Source organism: Triturus cristatus, chromosome 6 (genome assembly GCF_964204655.1).
Source record: "Triturus cristatus chromosome 6, aTriCri1.1, whole genome shotgun sequence".
In the NCBI taxonomy this organism is placed as follows: domain Eukaryota; kingdom Metazoa; phylum Chordata; class Amphibia; order Caudata; family Salamandridae; genus Triturus; species Triturus cristatus.
In genome coordinates, this window is record NC_140589.1 from 1,809,171,030 (window position 1) to 1,809,189,792 (window position 18,763).

Sequence of the window (18,763 nt, forward strand, 5' to 3'; positions counted from 1 at the left end):
CCAAGACTATCTCCAAGTTGGGGGGCCAACTCAAACCTAAGATTGTCAGAATGGATTTGGGACGAATATGGGAAGTGACATCCAAACCTAAGGCTTAAAGAACATGGTACAGAAATGTCAAAATTCATATTTTGCCAAGAAACGAACAGACCAAATTTAGCACAAGCAGTTTAAAGACGAAAAGTCCACATCAAAGAAGAAAACATATGTGCAGAAATCTAAAGACAAGCTTGTCATACAAATTCTCGTTATGGGCACCAATTAGGCCGGGCTCACTATAATAAGTAACAATTTTTAGAAATAGCTTTTTAAACAGTCACATAAGCTGCTCCATAAAAACAAAAAAAGTAGCAATGTTTTCACACCTGAGCGTAAAGAAGCAATAGAGTCATGTGCTGGTGTTAAAAAGATCTATAAAGCTACTGACAGCAATAGATGTATTATTAACTTTCGTATATTTTATGCAAATTGGAACAAGTGGAGAACAAAAGTGGTTGTTTAAACGCAGTCAGTGAATAGAACGACAGCTGGACTGTACTCCATCATATCACTTGCTTGTGATTTTTGTAAATTGTGTTTAACTTATTTTATTTTAAACCTTGAATGGCTAAGATCCCATCTAAAGGAGTGATAGATAAGGCGTCTTAGTAAGAGACTAACCGGCTCAGCAGATTACAAGTTTAGCGTTAATGAAGATGTCAACTGGCTCTCAGAATTGTAAATGTCTCAATCGCATTTTTAATGCTTGTTAATGCCAGCAGTAGCACACAATGGAAGAAGGGGGGCCAGACGGGAGGGAAAGCGAAAACGCGTCATGCGCGCGTTGTGCTGTAACGAACCGTACACGTGCACATCTCCTGTCTGTCCGTACGCGTGCACATGGAATCCGTATTGATTCCAAAAGGCCCTCGCCTTGCGAGAGCAGCGTATGCGCGCTGCTAACGCCAGGCGAGACCTAAAAATAAATAAAAAGAGAGTGCGGTGTCCCTGAAGCGGGCGCCACGTTCATTACTAAAGGTACAAAAATGAATGAAACTGAGCGCGGTGTCCCTGAAGCGGGCGCCAGGTTCATTACTAAAGGTACAAAAATGAATGAAACTGAGCGCAGTGTCCCAGAAGTGGGCACCACGCTCAACATCAAAGCTTAAAAAAAAAAATCTTTTAAACTGGGCGAGGTGTCCCTGTCATAACCCTCGCCAGTAGCTGCCACCAGTAGCTGCCATTGTATGCAAGAACAGTCCTGTATTTATGTTCTGTCTTTTATTTATCCCGGTATTTGTGATTATACCACACTATTGCCTGCTGTTATGTATATACTTTGTTTCTCTTTTGTGTTTATTTGCCATTATCTCGTCGCCAGCTTCCTCAGGAATCAATGCGGGCTTGGACGCTCTATTCTATGTCACTTGCACGCGTGACTTTGCCAAGGATTGTCTTCCCGCACGTGACGCTCCCTTTTGGACTACGGACGCCACCGTACGTCACGTCAGTCCTTTAAATAGCAGCCCGGCCCTACCACCCTTGCGGATTATTCCTCGGCTTGCAGTGTTCAGATCTGCGTTCTTCTGGCTCCCGACGAAGTTACGGTGTCCCCGCATTTCTTTGATCGGCAGTAGCGGAGGAGATCTCATTTCAGTCCCAGGTTAGTTCGCTCCTCAAAGCCTTGGCAGAAATCCAGGTAGGAGACTTCGAGACAGTTTGTAGCACTCTTACTTGCAGCACTCGGAGTGCTTTTCATTTCTTGAGGCGCACGTGACATTGAAGAATACCTTCCTTATTTGCCTACGATTTGAGTATCCTTTATTCACGTCCTGGACTAAGACATTGTTCTAGATATATCTGAAGGAGCTTATTAGAAGAAAGCGCATTTAGTGTTTAGTTTGGAACTATTGTGTCTCTTTCACATAGTTTGTTTTAACTTTCAGGAAAAAGGTTACGTTCTAATTTTTCTCTTAACAGAACTTAATGGTGATTACATAACTTGATCCAATGTGACAGTAATGTGCTTTATGGATAAAGGCAACATGAGCATTATGTGCTTTCTTACCTGAACAAAGACCGTTTAAGAATTTAGAAACCAAAGACAATTCACAAACTTTTGAACCAAAGACTTATTATGTTGTTTGGTGAATTAACCACAGACCATATTTGGAAGTACAACAAAAGCACAAAACAGAGTCATTGTTTGGAAACTATGGTATTTTATTTTTCAGGTAATGATTGTTTAACTTTCATTGCATATAATTACCATCCTTAACTACGAAGAGAACTAGAATTCACCTATTGTGTTATCTTCGTTCCAGATCTCCCTCCCGGCAATACCCTCCCTAATTCCCTTCCCCTCGTCTGGCGACTTTGATCCTCTGGTGTTTTTAAGCGCAGAGTCAAAGCTGCCAGAAGGTGGGCTACTTGAGGGTAGTGCTCCTGAGGAACTTGGAACCTGACAGAATAATCCGCCCACGGATCTTGTTCCTCCCGGGCAGTATCGCCAAGATGGCCACGTTAGAGGATATCTGCAAAATATTAGGAAATATGCAGAAGGACTTAACTGCTTCACGCTTAGAGACAGCTGCCTTAGCTGGTAAGATGGCTCACATGCAAGCGCAGCTGCAGACCAACCCAGTCCCTTCAGTTTCCAGCGAAAGAGTCTCAACTGAGACCGCAGCACCTACAGTTTCAGTAACAGTTCCTTCTACTGTACCTTTGGCATCCCCGGAACGTTTTTCTGGTGACCCAACAAAGTTTCAGATCTTTTTAACCCAAATTTAGTTGCATTTTATGATAAAGCCAGCGTCATTTCCTAATGCACAGTCCCGCATTGCCTTTTTAATCTCTTATTTAAGTGGTGATGCAGCAATGTGGGCAGTACCCTTAGTCAATGCTGATGACCCAATATTGTACTATAGGCAAACCTTCAAAACTGAGTTTGAAAAAGTATTCGATAGGCGACAAGGATTTGATACACTACTTAACACAATTTAACAGGTTGATCTCAGAAACGAATTGGCCTGAAGAAAAAAGATCCAGTAAACACAGAATTTAGCAAACCAATGGAAATTGGAGGGGTACCTAAGCCCCTTACACAGGAAGAGAAAGAAATCCGTAGAAAGTCAGGTATGTGCCTCTACTGCGGCAAGAAAGGACATTTTGTTCGAGAATGCCCAATTCGACCTAAAGGACAGAAAGGCATGGAAAAATCCCCTCCGAAGCAGGAAAACTGAAAGACTTAAGGAACAAACAGGGGAATTCCTCGAGTATCCAATCTGATTCCTCTGACCACAGACTAGCTAATACTCTTCAAACCTCAGTGCCGCATCTTACCTTAAATATGCTCTTTGTCAAACCAGGGGTTATTAATCAGGAAGTAGTGGTGATGGTAGACTCAGGTGCCACTGGATACTTTATTGACTCTACCATCTGTTCCAAACTTCAAATTCCAACCATCAAGAAAGACAAAGTAGAGTCGGTCTATGCTGTTGATGGTTCTCTTCTCACCTTAGGCCCGATCACAAATATTACTATAACAATCACTATGATCTGTAGTGTTGCGGAAGGTAAACATTCAGAAGAAATACACTTTAATATCATTGACGCCCCCCCAATTCGGAGTCATTCTGGGAATGCCATAGCTCACTGCCCATAATCCCACCATAGATTGGGTCAAAAGATGTACTACCTTTAATTCTGCCTGGTGTCACCAAGAATGTTTATCTCTACCAAAATCCCAGACTAATACAATAGACAAAAAGTCAAACATTGAATCACAATCCTTATCTGGAGCTCATCTAATAACCACAGCTGCCAAACACGACATCGAATTGCCCCCATAATATGCTACCTTTCACGATGTATTCAGTGAAAGTAGTGCGGAAAACTTGCCACCGCATTGTGAGTACGACTGTGAGATCGGGTTACAACCTGGAGCCAAGATACCTTGCAGCCGAATTTATGCTCTCACAGAGGCAGAAAGTCAACATCTTCCTTTCTATCTGGATAAATATCTCAAAAATGGTTTTATTAGGCCATCTAAATCTCCTGCGGCCTCTCCCCTCTTCTTCATGCCGAAGAGTAACAGCGATCTTCGCACGTGTATAGATTACAGGGCACTAAATGCCATCACTATAAAAATCCGATACCCTCTACTATTAATTCCAGTTCTTCTCGACCAAGTCCAAACCGCTAAAATATACACAAAACTAGACCTACGAGGGGCATACCATCTGGTTCGTGTTCGATCTAGCGATGAACGGAAAACCGCATTTCGAACTCGATATGGCTAATTCGAATAATGTGTGATGCCGTTTGGGCTTTGCAACGCCCCTGCGGCTTTTCAATTTTTCCTACATGATGTTCTGAGAGAATATCTGGACCAATTTGTCATCGTCTATATAGACGATATCTTGATCTATTCTGATTCCCTGAGAGACCACGAACAACACGTAAAAACCATTTTGACCACTCTTAGGAAACATGGTTTGTACTGCAAATTACCCAAATGTGACTTTCACGTGGCTCATGTTGAATTTTTGGGATTCATCCTTTCGCCTGAGGGAATAACCATGGCGGACCGCAAAATTCAAGCTATACAAGATTGGCCACGACCACAATCAATGAAGGATAGTCAACGGTTCTTAGGCTTCGCCAATTTTTATCAACGTTTTATCCAAGAATTCTCAGCAAGAGCCTCACCTTTAACTCAGTTGTTATAAAAAGGAAAAACTTTTCAATGGTCCCCTGACTCAGAAAACGCCTTCCAAGACTTAAAAAAGCCTTTGTTACTGCCCCGGTTCTTCAACATCCGGATCTCTCTAAGCCATTCATAGTCGAAGCAGATGCTTCAAACACAGCAATAGGTGCTATACTGTCACAACGTGATGAAAAAACAAACCACCTCCATTCAGTAGCCTTTCTTTCAAAGAAATATTTACCAGCGGAAAGAAATTACACCATAGCAGAGAAGGAACTCCTGGCCATACGCCTTGCCTTTAATGAATGGCGTCATAATCTGCTAGGTTCTATTCATCCCATCACTGTGTACACAGACCATTGTAATCTACAATTCTTACGTTGTGCAAAGGCCCTAACCCCTCGACAATTGCTACAATTGCGATGGACCCTCTTTTTTGCGGAATTCAATTTTAACATCACCTTTAGGCCAGGTAGTGCAAATAAGAAGGCAGGCACACTTTCTCATTATGAAGAAATTGATCATTCCTGTGTTCAACAAGAAGTGAGACCCATGATTCCCAAAGGACATATAATTGGGGGAACCATGACTGGACAATTTCTAACAGAAATCCGAAAAATCATGCCTGTACATAAAATAATTAGTAGGAAGAACCTAGACAAAAAAAGGCAAATGATCGACAGACTTCTTCTCCATGGACAACTTCTTTACGTTCCTTAAAAGAAACTACAGCAGAAGGTACTCCTATGGTGTCACTCTCACCCTATAGCAGGTCATCCAGATGGCAAAAAAAACTATTGATTTAGTAAGGCGAAATTTCTGGTGGCCTAGCTAGAAGAAAGACGTTATCACATATGTTAAGGCATGTGACACCTGTGCAAGAGCTAAATCAGACCACACACAAAAGAAAGGACAGTTGTTTCCGCTACCTACGCCTTCTCAGGTTTGGGAAGACATTTCTTTGGATTTTATCACAAACTTACCTAAAATAAGGGGAAAACCATCATATTAGTCATTGTAGATCATTTATCGAAAATGGCTCATTTTGTGGCTTGTGACGGCTTACCAACTTCTGCCGCCTTGGTGGATATACTCTTATCTCATGTGGTACGTCTACACGGTTTGCCACGATCGATCACTACAGATAGAGGTTCACAATTCACCTCCAAACTAAGGAAGACTTGGTGTACTGCTTTACAGATTAAAAGTAATTTATCCACTAGCTTCCACCCCTTACTTAACTCAAACTCATTCTTCTTGGGTGGATTTACTATGGGAAGCAGAATTTGCATACAACAATCTGATGCATGCTTCCATCAAGATGTCACCTTTTTTTGCTACGCATGGCCGGAACTCTCGGGCTCTGCCTTTAATGGATTCAATTGACACTCCAATCCCGCATGTTACTGCCAAACTACAACAGATGAAACAAATACTACAAACACTACGACAAAATGTAATTAACGCCAAAAAGACATATAAAAGATTTGCAGACAGAAAGAGACAACCTGGTGCCAAATATCAGCCTGGTGACAACGTATGGTTGTCCACAAAGAACTTACACTTCAAACACAAAAGTCCTTTCCATCCGCGTTTGGACCTTTTTCTATACTAAAGTGCATAAATCCAGTAACCTTCAAACTGCAGCTTCCACCGTCCATGAAAATACACCCGGTATTTCATACTTCCTTGCTTAAACTAGCAGATGCTCCAACAAGGTCTCGTCCTCCTCCGCTTTTGGTGGGGGACCAACTGGAGTATGAAGTACAACGAATCAAAGACAGTAAATATAAAAATGGTCAAGTCTGGTATCTAGTCTCCTGGAAAGGTTATGGCCCCGAGGAAGACTCGTGGGAACCGCGGGAGGCCATTCATGCCCCTCGCTTGCTTCGCCAATTTCACAAACAGCATCCCCATTCGCCTGCCTAAATGGGTGGCTCCGCTTTGGTGGGGAGGACTGTCATGACCCTAGCCAGTAGCTGCCATTGTATGCAAGAACAGTCCTGTATTTATGTTCTGTCTTTTATTTGTCCTGATATTTGTGATTATACCACACTATTGCCTGCTGTTATGTATATACTTTGTTTCTCTTTTGTGTTTATTAGCCATTAACTCGTCACCAGCTTGCTCAGGAATCAATGCGGGCTTGAACGCTCTATTTTATGTCACTTACACGCCTGACTTTGCCAAGGATTGTTTTCCCACACGCGACGTTCCCTTTTGGACTGTGTACGCAACCGTACGTCACATCAGTCCTTTAAATAGCGGCCCCGCCCTTCCACCCGTGCGGATTATTCCTCAACTTGCGGTGTTCGGATCTGCGCTCTTCTGGCTCCCGACGAAGTTCCGTTTTCCCCACATTTCTTTGATCGGCAGTAGCGGAGGAGATCTCATTTCAGGCCCAGGTTTGCAGAAATCCAGGTAGGAGACTTCGAGATAGTTTGTAGCACTCTTACTTGCAGCGCTCGGAGTGCTTTTCATTTCTTGAGGCGCATGTGACATTCAACAATACCCTCCTTATTTGCCTACGATTTGAGTCTCCTTTATTCACGTCCTGGTCTAAGACATTGTGCTAGATATATTTGAGGGAGCTCATTAGAAGAAAGCGCATTAAGTGTTTAGTTTGGAACTATTGTGTCTCTTTCACATAATTTGTTTTAACTTTCAGGAAAAAGGTTACGTTCTAATTTTTCTCTTAACAGAACTTAATGGTGATTACATAACTGGATCCAGTGTGACAGTAATGTGCTTTATGGATAAAGGTAACATGAGCATTATGGGGCATATGTATCAAGCCCTTTTCCCATTCGCAAACGGGACGATTCTCAGAATCGGCCCGTTTGCGAACGGGAAAAGGCCTTTTGTGATGTATCGTCCCAAAAGGGCATCGCAAATTAGAGAATCGCAAAATTTGCGATTCTCTATTTTGCAATTGCATTTAAGGAATCTCAAATTGGGATTCCTTCAATGCAATGTATGAAGTACAGAAAAAGTGCGAATTGGCCGTAAGGAATCGCAAATTACCACCAACTTCAAGTGCCCTTAGGGCATGTATGTGCATCACATGTGCACACATACATATTTGAAGGGTGCAACAGGGTGTCCTTTTGACACCCTGGCACCCTTGAAATTGCATTCTCATTTTGCAGTTCTCAAATTGCGAATCGCAAAATGAGAATCTATTCCCATTCATTCCTCTGGGCCTCCTAGCCCGTAGGAATGAATGGGAAGGTATTCCTTAATTGCGATTAATTAAGGAATGCCAAGGAATCACAAAACATTTGCGAATTTTTTATTACATCCGGTTTTGCGATTCTCAAATAGCAATTCCCTAAAAACTCGCTATCTGAGAATCGCAATAACGGAATTTGATACATATGCCCCTGCGTGCTTTCTTACCTGAACAAAGACAGTTTAAGAATTTAGAAACCAAAGACAATTCACAAACATTTGAACCAAAGACTTATTATGTTGTTTAGTGAATTAATCACAGACCATATTTGAAAGTATAACAAAAGCACGAAACAGAGTCATTGATTGGAAATTATGGTATTTTATTTTTCAGGTAAAGATTGTTTAACTTCATTGCATATAATTACCATCCTTAACCACGAAGAGAACTAGAATTCACCTATTGTGTTATCTTCATTCCAGATCTCCCTCCCGGCAGTACCCTCCCTAATTCCATTTTCCTCGTCTGGCCACTTTGATCCTCTGGTGTTTTTAAGCGCAGAGTCAAAGCTGCCGGAAGGTGGGCTACTTGAGGGTACTGCTCCTGAGGAACTTGGAACCTGACAGTCCCTAAAACAGGCGCCTCCCTCAGCATGCATATACAAACAAAAGCAGCCATTGTCCCCATCAGTGTCCATTATCAAAATAGTGCTCACCCACTAGAATAAAGCCGACTACGTAACAAGCCAAGTAAAAGGTCCAGTCCTTATGGGCGGTAACAAATGGAGACAAGGCGGTACTAGGGAGGGACTAACAAGCCTCATATTGAATCTGAAGCCAGCCTTTATGAAAGACAATGACACAAAGCCAATGACAAATATGGGCAGAGAGTGGGCGGGGCTGCTTGTGCATACCCTGTTACAGCATGCCTCGCAGAGAGAGCAGAGAATGTGCGCTGCTGCTAGGCTCGACCTAAGAAGCTGTAACTTCACTATCTTAAATGTATGCTTGTGTTTGTCTTTTATTGACGATTCTTACTGAATGCTCACAGTTAAAAAAAAAAACACACACACACATTTTCAGAGCGGTAACTCCCGGCTAACTCTTGGTGAAAACTGGAAGTGGGCGGAATGTTTCATTCCACCAACAGGATTGGCGGAATTTCGGTCACTCCATGGTACTCTTGAACGTGGAGTTCCGGAGAAATTCCTTCAACCGGCACGTGGCGGAATTTTTCTCCTGCGAGGCTCCAAAAAATGCATGTGAGATTTGACGTCCCTTAGCGCAATTTTTCAATGCAGGCAGTTGCGAGTTGTCAGAGAGCTGCCACTCGAGTAGATTTAACAACTCAAATGGCCACGCGCTCTTGTGCAATGCATGTTGAATTTTCAGTGCTGCTCGCGCTACCAGCGCTAAATTACAGCGTGAGCTTTAGATTTTCTGCCCAGTGGTGGAACTTTGCAGGTGTTCGCTGCATTTTTATGTTGGTCTTGTGGGTGTTTATCAGCTCTTGTTTTCAAGCGCCCAAACAAAGCGCCTAGCAAAATAACACACACACATACATAAATAGCAAACATCAAACAATTATTAAGGCATTTACACATTTAATTTAAGGCATCAACACAATTAAGTTAATAACACTCTTTTAAAATACACATCTTCGCGCCTCCTTTAGGGTTTCTGTTCTTTGGGCAAAATTATGAATTATGAAGCAAAGGCCAAGCTTTACCACGGTTTGTACAATGCTGAGCGGAAATCTGTAGCGTTGTGTAAATGGTAAACAATTGGCAGTATTTACAGTGCATGGCATGTTGATGCTGTCATTAGACATGCTGACTCAAAAATATGTCTTTTGTTTGACATTGCAAAATGACACAACAGCAAGTGACTGCAGACAACCCCCAGGGGCAAAAAGTATGCTGTGCGTGGCCTTACAGCAAACTTCTGGTAGTGTGCATGACAATCTCATACAGCATAGCCGTATGCACATTGTTTGTGCTTGCGAGCATGCATTAGTATTCATTGTTCTTCTTGGTGTGAATTTTGTTGATCTGACTGTCGGCGCTTCTCGGCATAAAAAGGGTCAATTGGTGGATTGTGGCTTTGTGTGAGTCTTTTTAAGTCGAAAGTTCTTTTTTTTTAAGTTTAGAAAGCTTTATTAAATATCATAATCCAAGTAAAACATCAGTACAGAAAAAAAACCAAAGGCAATGTAATAGAACAATATAAAAAAAACGAAATCATACAGTCTGAAAAAAGTGCCAATAGAAAGGTAGAGAATATACTTAGGTAAAAAGCATTTTAAGGTTTTGATTAAAGGGCAGGGAGGGTAGAGAAGAGAGGAGGAGAGGAGAAGGGGAAGGGAGGGGAAATGCAACCATTATACAGGATAAGCATCATATAAATACCGTAAGCTAGTGAATGAATAAATACACTAGATGAAGCTGTATGTATAACATGAACAAAAAGAAAAAGAAATAAAAACAGCTATTTAAGGGACAGTTTGAGAGAGAAAATTAGTTAATGGCAACCATAACAGATCTTTTTTGATCAAAAGAGGTACAGTGGTGGCAAAAGCACGATCCAGTCGGTGGTGATGGCATAGTAGATTCCACCATGCATTATATGAGATCTTGGAGGTATCTTTCCAATTGGTCGTAATAATCTGTAGAGAAATGGCTATATACAAGTCTATAAATTTACGTACATTGGCAGAAACATTCCATATAGGAGCCATACCACCCAAAAAAATATGGACAATCTCAAAAGTATGGTCAGTAGCTAAGATATCGTTCAGTTTAGACCAAATACGGGACCAAAGGGATTTAACCAACGGGCAGTGAAAAAACATATGCAAAAAGTCACTATTCTCAGAGGGGCAAGACCAACATTTTTTAGAGTCAATTAATTTGAAACTATATAAATCAGAAGGAGTAAAAAAAAGTTTGTTGTAAAAAAAATACAGAGTCTGTGTGGTGCTAGCAGAACGTGAAGCAGTGTGCAACTTTAACCACAAGGAATTCCAAACTTGAAGGGGAAACTCTTGGGCTAGATCCATTTCCCAGGAGAGTTCAAGTTTGGACTTGGTTCTTACTACAGGGGAACAGGAAAGTAGCTTATAAATAGCAGCAGCTTTAAGGGGAATAGAGAAGTCCGGCAGAGGGAAAATGGTTGAGTCAATAGTAGAGAGTGAGGAGCCCTGAGAAATGAAGAGATCTAAAGAGTTTTTGAGCAAGGGATATTGGGAGGAGTGGGCATTAGAGAAGTGAAAAGAGTCGCGAATGTCGGAGAAGTCGCGCAGGGAATTATTGCTAAGTAAGGAATCGAAAGTAATGATGCCTTTATCTATCCATTCTTTCCAAAAAAGTGCACTGTGATTAATCTTAACGGATTTGTTATACCAAATTGGGATTGAGGAATGAAACTCCAACTGCGAGAGGGAAGAGCGAAAGACAGAAAGGGCAAGTGCCTTGGAGTGTCTAAAGACAGGAGTAAGAAAACGTTGCGGAGGATGAGATAACCGGGCAGCCGTAACAAATGAGAAAGGCGAGAGCTGCGCAAGTTCTATAGCACTCCAGGCTGTTAGAGGGGGGTCAGACAAATCAGATAGAAAAGGCCAAATCTGTTTCAGAGTAAAAGCCGAGTGAAATCGAACAATGTTGGGGAAATTAACTCCACCCAAATCTTTAGGTTGCTGAAGACGGGAGAGAGAAATCCTCGCCTTACGTTTATTCCATAAAAAGGAGGTAAAAATACGGTTTATAGTTTTAAAAAAATAGAGTGGAAGGGAGATTGGAAGCATTGAAAGGTAAAAATTGACTATAGGAAGAAGCATCATTTTAATAGTGGCGAGCCTCCCCCACCAGGATAAGAAAAGGGGGGACCAACGTTCTATAAGGGAATAGAGCTTTTTAACTATATCCTTCTGATTAAGCTTAATCGTATCCCTAATAGTGCTAGCATACAGACTACCTAAACATTTAATATTACCTGAGTTCCATTCAAAACCTGAACCCTGAAACATATGAGGATGGCAAAATTTGTTAAGTGGTAGAACCTCAGATTTATCTATATTAAGTTTATACCCAGAAACCAGAGAATATTCTTGTAACAAGGAAAAGAGTGTGGGCAAAGAAGTGGACGGGTTAGAAATATAAAGCAAAATATCATCCGCATAGGCCGTAAACTTAATATCAATGTTTTGAAATATGAAGCCAGTATACGATGATGAACGTCGAATTTTTTCCAAAAAGGGTTCTAACGCAAGAATAAAAAGAAGAGGAGAAAGAGGACAACCTTGTCTTGTGCCTCTATGTAAAGAAAAATAAGAGGATTGAGACCCGTTAACCCAAATAGAAGTGGAGGGAGCAGAGTATAACAATTTAACATAATGACTGAAGGGAGGACTAAATCCATGCCATCGCAAAGCACCAAACATAAAATCCCAACAAACTCTGTCAAACGCTTTCTCAGCATCTAAGGTAATGGCAGCAATTGGTGAGTCCATCTTTGAGGCCAGGTGAATAATGTTAAGGAAGGTTCTCGAGTTATCAGTAATGGATCTACCTTTAACAAACCCGGATTGATAAATGTTGGTAAGATCAGGAATAACTTTGTTAATACGAGAGGCCAAAACTTTAGCGTAAATTTTACAATCCGTATTAATTAAAGAAATGGGTCGATAATTCTTGCAAAGGGAGGGATCTTTATCTTTTTAGGGATTAAGCATAACATAGCCTGAGTGAAAGAACCTTGGGACCTCCCTTGAGCAACAAAGGAGTTAATCAAAGAAAATAAATGTGGTAACAGGATATCTTTAAAGTGGAGATAAAAACGAACCGTGAAACCATCTGGGCCCGGAGTTTTATCTTTGGGCAGGAGAGTAATAGCATTAAGTAGCTCTTTCTCTGAAAGAGGAACGTCCAATGATGAGAGATCTACAGAACTATCCGAGGACCTTGGGAGAGACTGAAAGAAGGAGTCAATTTGAGAAGGCGAGGGAACAGATTCGGGCGTATAAAGTGTGGAATAATATTGAACAAAACAATCAAGAATTTTATCATCAGTATGCTGAGGATTCCCATGCGAATCAGTGATAGTTATTATTTTAGATTTCTGTTTTTTAATTTTTAGATAAGTAGCGAGAGACTTACCAGCCTTATTGCGTCCCCCATACATTTTGGAATGAAAATTGAGAAGAGTATTACTCGCAGAGTCCCAAGAGTGCTTGTTAAATTGCATTTTTGCTTTGATGAGGGAAGAGAGCGATTCTGAGGAATTAGTGGTAAAGTAGAGATGCTCTAGGTCTTTGATTTGTTTAAGAATTTGGGCCGACTTTGAAAGAGCTGTTTTCTTTTTCCGTGAGACAAAAGCACTAATAAAACCTCTAGCAGCAGCCTTGAAGGAATCCCAAATAGAGTGAAAGTGAGAAGTAGAATGAAGATTATTTATAAAAAAATCCTGTGCAAAAAATATAAATTGCTCAACAAACTGTGAATCTAGGAGGAGCGAATTATTAAAGCGCCACCGCCTAGAGATGGGAGTAGGTGAGGGAAAGTCCAGGTCAGTAATAACCGGAGCATGGTCAGATATAAGAATTGAGCCTATTTCTGAATTAGTCATAAATTGGAATGAATGCTGTGTGAGAAAAATATAATCTATACGGGAATGTGAAGAGTGCACTGGAGAAAAAAAGGAAAATTCTAAAGTATCGGGATGAGAAAGTCTCCATGAATCAATAAGACCTCTAGAGGAGATAGCATTAAAAAAGGACTTTTGCATTTTATTGGGGACATATCTGGTGTGTGATTTACGATCTAAAAATGGGTCCATTAGTTGGTTACAGTCACCACCCACAATCAAATTATCACTTGCATGAGAGGAAAGAAGCTTAGAGAAATCCCTCCAAAAGGATAAATCTACACCGTTAGGGCCATAGACATTACAGAAGGAAAATTGTGTATTGTTAACAGTAACATCTAAAAATAGCCACCTACCACAAGTATCATGGAATTCATTGTGCAACTGAACAGATAATGACTTATGAAACAAAATAAGAACACCATTTTTACTATTTACTGCTGGAGAACAGAATGCCTCTCCAACCCATTGTCTACGCAGCGAAGACAAATCTTGAGAGTTAAGGTGGGTTTCTTGTAACAGTGCAACATGACATTTCAACCTTGCTAAATGAGATAAGACACGTTGTTTTTTTACAGGGTTGCGAACTCCTTTAACATTCCAAGAAATAACACGAAGACCATTCATTTCTGTAAATAAAGTAAAGATAAGCAGAAAGGAGTATGGAATTTAAGACAGGGTAGAGAATGAGAAGTAAACTGAAAATAGAAATTAAATGAATATGTGCCTGAATAAATAGTCAGAAACAGAAAAATTAAAGCAGGCAACACCCGCAAATACGGTGGTAAAGATATAAAAGAGAAGAAAAACAAAGAAGTACCATGGTCAGAGAAAGAAAAAAAGGAAGTGTGGTGTGTACCAGATAATGAAGAAGTTGCCAAAAGAGTAGAGATGACAGGGATAAAAAGGGATGAAGAAAGAGAGGACAAACAGCAAAAAGGGGGAAGAAGCGAAGAGGAAAAGGGGAAAAATAGAGAGAAAGGTACAGGGGTACAGAAACCCCCAAAAGGCATCCAAAGGAGGGTGACGAAAAGCCAATAGACTTTAGCCACAGAAAGCAATTGAACAAAAAAAAACATTACTGTGAGAGGGGGGCGACGAAGAACAAAACAGCCGCACTAAAAGGAGCATATAGGAGAACAGACTACCACAGAGATAGAAAAAAACTGAAAGACGAAAGACTATAAATTGGAAAACTAGAACAATATATAAATCAAATAGGACAAGTGAAGGAACTTACCAAACATCTAGGGAAAGAAACAGCAACAGAAGGGGTAAACACTGTAAACAGCAGGATAGGACAAAGGGTGACCTTGACAAGAACACCACATAGGGGAGTCCTGCAAAACAAAAGGAAAAACAAGGAATGAGCAAAAAAAGTACAGGAACTATCCAACTTATAACAGAATATTTTAGCAGAACAAAGTAGTCATATACTAAAAAAACGAAAAACAACTAGGGTTTGCTCAGTTCCATAAGTTCTCCCTTGTGAGTATGAATGAACTTCCGCAAGTCAGCAGGATCCTCAAAACTAAAAGTCCTTTCCTTATAGGTCACTTTGAAAAAACAAGGGTGTATTAAACCATAGCGTGCATTCATAGATCTCAAAGCAGGTCTGAGGTCCAAAAATTCCTTTCGACGGGAAGCCGTAGGCTTGGAAACGTCCTGAGTGAAAAAGACCTTGTGCCCAGACCAGATCATTTGCTTATGTTGCTTGGCGGCCTGAAGAATCGTCATAAGATCAGAGTAGAGGAGGAAATATGCTATGATTCCACGAGGTTTAGATGCAGAAGATGCATTCCTTGGCCCCAGACGATGAGCACGTTGTATGTTAAAGTCTGAGGATTTCGGGAGGCCAACAATTTGAAGAACTTGAGATTTTAGGAATTGGATCATATCCGACCCCTCCGAACCTTCCGGAATACCATAAATGCGCAGGTTGTTGCGCCTATTGCGGTTTTCCAAATCCTCCGCTACCTTCTTGAGCTGGCCGACCTCTTTGGTGAGAGTGTCAACTTTAGTAACAACATCCTGTGCATCACTGATCCTCTGTTCCACCTCAGACAATCTCGTATCCAAACTAGACCATTTATCATCTAACCTCTGAAGCGTGGCAACAGTGTCTGTAATAAAAGGACGAATAAGGCGCAACTCTTCCATAATATCCTCAAGAGTGAGAGGCAGCGGAGACTTGTTTGGGGAAGGCGGGTCTTTTTTGGTGCGCTTGACAGAAGGGTTGCTTGAATCCTTCCTTCCCCCAGTGGAACCACCATGAGGTTTAGTTGAATGTACGCCCTCCATACTGATGGTACCGCAACCAATAATGACAGAAATAACCAATGGCGGAATGCAGGCAGGACAGCAGTGATATTGCTTAGTCAGCAACAAGAGGAGGCGTAGCAAACGATGAAAGTGCCAAGATACAACACACAGCGAAGGGTACTGGGACGCTGGAAACACAACTGGCCCCCTCTAAAAAAATTGATAGGAGATACAGTCCGAGGAATCCACAAAAGCAGCTAAAGAGACCAACCACTAACAACTAATTGCGCAAAAAGATGGCATAATGTGAACTAACGCAGCCACCGACGTAGTGACACCAAAAAACAACAGGGAATTGGCAAAAAGAGTCAGTGGCAGCAAAAAAATAGAAGAAAAACGCTGCAGAAAAAACAAAATGGCGGCCGCCATCTGAGGGGAGCAGAAAATGCGCAATTAAAGTGACAAAAAGACCGCATTTCGGTCAAAAAAACTTGCCAAAACAGTCTCTGCAGTGTCCCATAACCAAATCCATGGTCGAAGCGAAGCTCCGTTGCAGTAAAGAGGTGCCTTCTCGCTCGAGTCGGCTTTGTTCGAGCGGAGCTCCTCACCCGGCGGCCATCTTGGATCGTCGCGCCGCACGCTCCCAAGTCGAAAGTTCTAAAAACAATTACAAATGATCAAGCAAACCTAGAGTCCAAGCCACACAGGGAACTCGACACAAGACCAGATTCAAAGTGCAAACCACGAAGGTTCATTTAAAATGCAAGCAGCATTACAGAAACCAGAAAGTTGTAAGGTTAGTCAATCAATTCAAAATATGCAAAATGCAAATCAAAAACATTGGCAACGAAAATTGAGCACTAATCTAGTCAATAGCTAGGACTGGATATGGTCCAGCACAAAAGAAATAAAGACCCAAACAGCAACGTGTCATAAGGACTGCTCAATATAGCTAGGAGAAGAGAGCATGGAAAATATGTTAAGTCCGCAGCAAAAACTGACTGACATGGTGTCTGCTTGTCTGAGGAGACCAGGGAGTAACCCGGGAAAAGTTTGGAATCCACTGACAGTAGACAACCATTAACAAAAGCATCCTCAATTCCTTCTGGTTGGATGGTGGATTAATTTTCAGAATTGCAGGAATGCATTCTGTAGATATTTTCAGTTTTGTCACCTAAGTAAATAACTTCTTTCTGATAGTACCATTTTCTGTGAGATGGTTTAGAAATGCAATTGTGTAAAGAGTGCAAGTTTCTTTCATCTTAGATCTGACCATCAGTTTGTTAATATATCACTGTGTTACAGAAAAGGTGCAAATTCTCTAAATAGATGGATTCTCCATATAGCCCTATGAGATCCAACACCAGACTATTACCCCTTTTAAACATCTAAATGCAAAGAGATACTGGCTTTCCTCATTTGGAGGAATAGACAAAAATAATTGACACAAATCGTTGATGGTGAACCACTCGGCATCAGTGGGAATCTGGAACGAAATGACAGCAGGATTTGGTTCCACGGGACAACATGGAACTACAATATTAATAATTTTGTGTAAATCTACACTATTTTCCACTCTCCGCTTGTTGTTTTTCATTCGCATAATCAGGGAATTACAAGGACTCCCCAGCACTTTTTTTTAAAAATGACTTGCTCAATCATTTTATTAGTATTTTAAAAAAATATATCTTTATAGACATTTTCAAAGTAGAACCCTGTAAGATACATTGGACAGTAAGACATACCCCCGTGAGTTCGATCTCCAAATATGATACAAGAAATTGTAACTGTTGGTAATCGATAGATAAGAGTGACATACTAGGCTCAATGGATAGGAGGACCTCATAACATAGCAAGAAAGGCAGTTAACAATACTGTACAAGGTTTCGCGTACAGTCCGTTGAATAACAACCAATTGTGCATAAATACAAAAACAATGTTAATGCCTACAATAACTTCCGGCTATTTGGAATGCTTAGTGGTTCCTGATAGGCAGAGCAATGGGTCAGGAGCAGCCGTATGTCAAATACTGTGGCTATATGCTCCGGCACCTGAATCCAGACCCGCACGAGTCGTGGGCACTCCCAGACCATATGTAGAAATGTAGCATCGGCATGCCCACATCTGGGGCACGTTGACGGTGTCCCTGGGAACATCGCATGAAGCCTGTGCGGAGTGAGGTATATTTGATGGAGATAATTAAACTGTGTGAATTTAAGGTGAGATTTCCAGGATACATGTTTTACATCTTCCAGTGCCATCGTCCGTTGAAAAACAATAAGTGTGGTGCCCGGGTCTTCCTCCCATCAAGGTTCACCTCTTAGTGTACCATCAGCACCTGCCACTAGGAGTGCTGTATAGAGAAAGGATATTGCCTTGCATCCTGCCCCATGTGTAAGGAAGCATTGTAACTCCTGGTGTAGTTTGGGTTCGTTACCACCCACTGACCATGTGTAAGGGCAAGATGGGTTAGGAAGGAGCCTGCTCCGAGTCCGTGGGTGTCTTGAGATCTTACATTGAATGCAGGATACTTTCCTCAAAAAGGCCACCCATCTTGAATTAACCCTGCGGCCTGCCAGTGCATCGGGTCATGTTCGTCCAGCAAACAGCCTTGTGGCAGGCATGTGCCAGACAGGGAGCTGCAGTATGTTCATGAACAGATTCCGTTTGGGCTGGATTTACCTATTCCACATCACTTTGGCTGCATGTGGTAATCTACTCAACTCTTTTGCTTGGCCTCCAGATGTTTGTAACCCCTGCAACAGACCCCTACCATCAATTTCAGCTAGCACACACCTATACTCTCCCATCTTATCTCTTGCCAACCATCTCATCAGCTACTGAGCTGCTACAAAATACAATACTAGATCTGTCACCCCCAGGCCACCCTCCAACATAGGTTGCTGTAACATCAAGACCCGCTTTCAGGCAGGTCCCCAGATCAGGTCAGATTCAGTCCTCTAAGTTCCTTAAAGGCTCCAGCAGGTAGCACCATGAGGGCCA

General features: G+C 41.5%; 1 long non-coding RNA gene across 4 annotated transcripts in view; it reads left to right on the forward strand.

Moving 5' to 3' along the window:
- The first annotated feature begins 1,511 nt into the window (after positions 1-1,511).
- Positions 1,512-18,763, forward strand: part of LOC146822059 (uncharacterized) — a 269,544-nt gene continuing 252,292 nt past the window's right edge. For all 4 annotated transcript variants that reach the window (XR_014963228.1, XR_014963224.1, XR_014963229.1 and 1 more), the window contains exon 1: positions 1,512-1,642. This is a non-coding gene — a long non-coding RNA (uncharacterized LOC146822059). The remainder of the gene's footprint in view (positions 1,643-18,763) is intronic.